Here is a 5,338-nt window from a genome sequence, read left to right as displayed (position 1 = left end):
CCCTCGAGCCTGTTACAAAGGAACAGGAGGAGGCCATTCAGCCTCCATCGAGCATGTAACATAGGAACAGGAGGAGGCCATTCAGATGCTTGAGCCCTGATACACAGGAACAGGAGAGGCCATTCAGCCCCTCAAGCCAGTTGCACAGATATAGGAGGAGGCCATTCAGCCCCCCAGCCTGTTACACAGGGACAGGAGAAGGCCATTCAGCCACTCGAGCCTGTTACACATGAACTGGAGGAGGCCATTCAGCCCCTCGAGCCTGTTACATAGGAACAAGAGGAGGCCATTCAGCCCCTTCAGCATGTTTCAAAGCACCAGGAGGAGGCTGTTCAGCCCCTTGAACCTATTACACAGGATCAGGAGGCCATTCAGCCTCTTGGGCCTGCTACATAGGAGCAGGAGGATGCCATTCAGCCCCTCGAGCCTGTTACACAGGAACAGGAGGATATCATTCAGCCCCTTGTGCCCGTTACACAGGTCAGGAGGAGGCATTCAGGACCTCTAACCAGTTATATAGGAACAGGAGGAGTTCATTCAGCCCCTCGAGCCTGTTACACAGGAACAGGAGGAGGCCATTCAGCCCCTCGAGCCTGTTACACTGGAACTGGAGGAGGCCATTCATCCCCTCGAGTCTGTAACACAGGTACAGGAGGAGTCCATTCAGTCTCTCTAGCTTATTACAAAGGAACAGGAGTACGCCATTCAGACCCTCGTGCCTGTTACATAGTAACAGGAGGGGGCCATTCAGCCCATCTAGCCTGTTACATAGGAACAGGAGAAGGCCATTCATCCCCTCGAGCATGTTGCACAGGAACAGGAGGCCATTCAGCCCCTCGAACCTATTACACAGGAACACAAGGCCATTCATCCCCATTAGCTTGTTACAAAGGAACAGGAGGAGGCCGTTCAGCCCCTTGAGTTTGTTACACAGGAACAGGAGGAGGATATTCAGCCCCTTGAACCTGTTACAAAGGAACAGGAGGAGGCCATTCAGCCCCTCGAGCCTGTTACACAGGAACAGGAGGAGGCCGACTCAGCCCCTTGTGTCTCTTACACAGGAACAGGAGGAGGCCATTCAGCCCCTCGAGCCTGTTACAAAGAAACAGGAGGAGGCCATTCAGCCCCTTAAGCCTATTAAACAGGACCAGGAGGAGGCCATTCAGCCCCTCGAGCCTGTTACACAGGAACAGGAGGAGGCCACCCAGCCCCTCGAGCCTGTTACACAGGAACAGGAGGAGGCCACTCAGCCCCTTGATAAAAGAACTGGCCTTTTGTCTCATTCGTTATCTCTGGGATCTTGCTGTACGCCCGTGGCCTGGACAACAGCCATCGTTCTACCCCAGTTGATTGTTACCCCGACCGCCCGTCGCCATAGCAACGGGAGCTGCTGCCCAGGAACGCCCTCAACTCCGACAAGTTTTTATTTTTTCGGCACAGAAGATGCAACACCACACGTCTTGGAAATTTCAAACAAAAATCTGTATTTACTTGCAGTTTACAAAGTGATTCCTGTTGACCTGCCACGTTTCAAAGCTGGACAAACTAGTCACCTCTGCCAAAACTGTGGGCTGGCTGCAGGCCTGATGAAGGCCCCAGTTTCTTAGCAACTGAGCCCCACATAAATGCAGGCCTAGTTGCACCTCGCCGGTTTTTAATTTATGGACCTACCGGGTTTTGGTCTGCCTTTTTTTTAATGATTCGTGCATGGGATGTGGGTATCGCTGATAAGGCCGTCATTTATTGCCCATCCCTCATTGCCCCTTGAGAAGGTGGTGGTAAGCCACCTTCTTGAACCACTGCAGTCCGTGTGGTGAAGGTACTCCCACAGTGCTGTTTGGGAGTGAGTTCCAGCATTTTGACCCAGTGACGATAAAGGATCGGCCGATCTACTTCCAAGTCAGGATGGTGTGTGACTTGGAGGGGAACTTGTAGGTGGTGGTGTTCCCGTGCGCCTGCTGCCCTTGTCCTTCCAGGTGGAAGAGGTCGCGGGTTTGGGAGGTGCTGTCAAAGAAGCCTTGGCGAGTTGCTGCAGTGCATCTTGTAGATGGTACACACTGCAGCCGCGGTGCGCCAGTGGTGGAGGGAGTGAATGTTTAAGGTGGTGGATGGGGTGTCAATCAAGCGGGCTGCGTTGCCCTGGATGGTGTCGAGCTTCGTGGGTGTTGTTGGAGCTACACTCATCCAGGCAAGTGGAGAGTATTCCATCACACTCCTGACTTGTGCCTTGTAGATGGTGGAATGACTTTGGGGAGTCAGGAGGTGAGACACTCGCCGCAGAATACCCAGCCTCTGACCTGCTCTTGTTGCCACAGTATTTATGTGGCTGGTCCAGTTAAGTTTCTGGTCAATGGTGACCCCCAGGATGTTGATGGTGGGGGATTCGGCGATGGTAATGCTGTTGAATGTCAAGGGGAGGTGGTTAGACTCTCGCTTGTTGGAGTTGGTCATTGCCTGGCACTTGTGTGGCGCGAATGTTACCTGCCACTTATCAGCCCAAGCCTGAACGTCGTCCAGGTCTTGTTGCATGCGGGCACGGACTGCTTCGTTATCTGAGGAGTTGTGAATGGCGCTGAATGGCGCATATTGCAGCCTCCATTGGCCTGACCAAACTCGAACAGGCCGCAATGGCCATTGACCCGAGAATGAATAATAATAAATTACCGCAAGATATGATTGCATCAGGAAGATATAGGCCGGATGACTAATGGATTTAAACAATTCTTTTTTTTACATTCGCGGGATGCGGGCAAGGCCAGCATTTATTGCACCTCCCTAGTTGCCCTCGAGAAGGTGGTGGTGAGCTGCCTTCTTGAACCGCTGCAGTCCCTGTGGTGAAGGTACTCTCACAGCGAGCTCCAGGATTTTGACCCAGCGACAGTGGAGGAACGGCCGATCGCTTTCCAAGTTGGGAATGGTGTGTGTGACTTGGAGGAGGTGGTGTTTCCATTGCGCCTGCGGCCCTTGTCCTTCTAAAGTCACAGGCCTAGAAATTCGGTGGGCTGCGCCACCAGTTAGTGCCCAAAGAGGGCACTTAGTGGTTTTAGCGCCACTGGCCATGCCTCCCACGAAATTTAGCGGGACGCTAATGGCGGCGTTAGCCTGTAGTGTTGCGCCGCCACTGATGACGTCATCGGTGTGCGCAGCGCCCCGCTACCGCCCCGAACGCGATATTTGGTCGCGCCACCCCCCCCCGTAGCGCCGGTCGCAATTTGCGACCGGTTCAGGGGGGCCTACCTGCAGCGGTAGAGGCGCAAATTAAAGGAACGGTGTGGGGCGGCCATTTTTGTTGTTGGCTGCCTGCCAGCAGCTCTCCGCGCTGCCGTTCCCGGCCTCCTGAGCCCCCCCCCCACCCCCGGGTAGTGCCGGCTGTGTCCCAAGAGCCCGGCACTTCTCCTCGGTGCCGGGCACTTTTGCCGGCACTCGCGATCTCTGATCGCGCTGCAGCAGGCCCCTCCCCTTTAAGAGGGGGAGGAAGGCCTGCAGTACCGCAGCGCGCCGTGCCGCAGCGTGTGGCGCTGCAGCACGTAGCGCTGCAATATTCAGTTGCAGCGCCCCAAGACGGATGCGGGGTGCCTCGAGCAGCGCCCCGCTTCCGTTTGGGGCGCTGAAACGGAATATCGGGCTGGCACTCGCAGCTCCTTCCGGGGCAGAACTTCCGGCGCCCAGGCGAGACTGGTGCCCCAAATGGGGCGCCACCAAATTTTTAGCCCATAGGGTCATATCTGCACAGAAGGAGACCATTTGGCCCATCGTGTCCATGCTGACTCTCTATTGAGCAATCCAGTCAGTCCAAATCCCCCGCTCTATCCCCGTAGCCCTGCAAGTTTATTTCCCTCACGTGTCTGTCCAGTCTCCCCTTGAAAACATTGAGTGTCTCCGCTTCCACCACTTCCATCGACAGCGAGTTCCAGGTCCTCACCACTCGCTGCGTAAAAAAGTTTTTCCTCACATCCCCCCTGTGTCTCTTGTCCAGAACCTTAAAGCTGGGTGGGCGTGTGTGCTGTGAGGAGGATGCCGAGAAACTCCAGGATTATTTGGACAGGTTGGGTGATTGGGCAGAAGCATGGCAGATGCAATATAACGTGGATAAATGCGAGGTTATCCACTTTGGTGGCAAAAACAGGAAGGCAGATTATTATTTGAATGGCAATAGATTGGGAGAAAGGGAAGTGCAACGAGACCTGGGTGTCCTTGTGCACCAGTCGCTGAAGGTAAGCATGCAGGTGCAGCAGGCGGTTAAGAAGGCAAATGGTATGTTGGCCTTCGTAGCGAGAGGGTTCGAGTACAGGAACAAGGATGTCTTGCTGCAGTTGTACAGGGCCTTGGTGAGACCACACCTTGAGTATTGTGTGCAGTTTTGGTCGCCTTACCTGAGGAAGGATGTTCTTGCCATGGAGGGAGTCCAGCGAAGATTCACCAGACTGATACCTGGGATGGCAGGAATGACGTATGAGGAGAGATTGGGACGATTGGGCTTATACCCACTGGAGTTTAGAAGAATGAGAGGGGATCTCATTGAAACTTATAAAATTCTGACAGGACTGGACAGACTAGATGCAGGAAGGATGTTCCCGATGGCGGGGGAGTCCAGAACCAGGGTTCACAGTCTAAGGATAAGGGGTAGGCCATTTAGGACTGAGATGAGGAGGAATTTCTTCACCCAGAGAGTGGTGAACCTGTGGAATTCTCTACCACAGAAGGCAGTAGAGGCCAATTCATTAAATATATTCAAGAAGGAGTTGGGTATATTTCTTACGGCTAAAGGGGTCAAGGGATATGGGGAGAAAGCAGGGACAGGGTACTGAATTTGGATGATCAGCCATGATCACATTGAATGGCGGAGCAGGCTCGAGGGGCCGAAGGGCCTACTCCTGCTCCTATCTTCTATGTTTCTATCTGTGTCCCCTAGTCCTCGTACCAACTAGTGGGAACAGCCTTTCCCCGTCTCGCCTATACAAACCCGTCATAATCTTGTACACCTCTATCAAATCATCCCTCAACCTTCTTTGCTCTAAGGAAAACAAATCCCAGCTTCTCCAACCTGTCCTTGTAGCTAAGATTTCCCCATTCCCTAGGTGGAAGAGGTCGCGGGTTTGGGAGGTGCTGCCGAAGAAGCCTTGGCAAGTTGCTGCAGTGCATCTTGTAGATGGTGCGCACACTGCAGCCACGGTACGCCGGTGGTGGCGGGGGCAGCTGCTGGGAGATAGGCACCAACATCTCTCCACCCTCTGTCTCTCGCTCTCACACAACCTCCCGCACCCCCACCACCCGAACCCCTTGAAAAACTGTGGCACAATGCTTGGGAAGCCCCCTGATATGGAAGTGAGAGCAGGTC

This window comes from Somniosus microcephalus, unplaced genomic scaffold, assembly GCF_052327205.1.
Source record: "Somniosus microcephalus isolate GS21.2 unplaced genomic scaffold, FLI_Smic_1.0 unresolved_chr3, whole genome shotgun sequence".
Taxonomy (NCBI): domain Eukaryota; kingdom Metazoa; phylum Chordata; class Chondrichthyes; order Squaliformes; family Somniosidae; genus Somniosus; species Somniosus microcephalus.
This window is presented reverse-complemented; position numbering follows the sequence as displayed.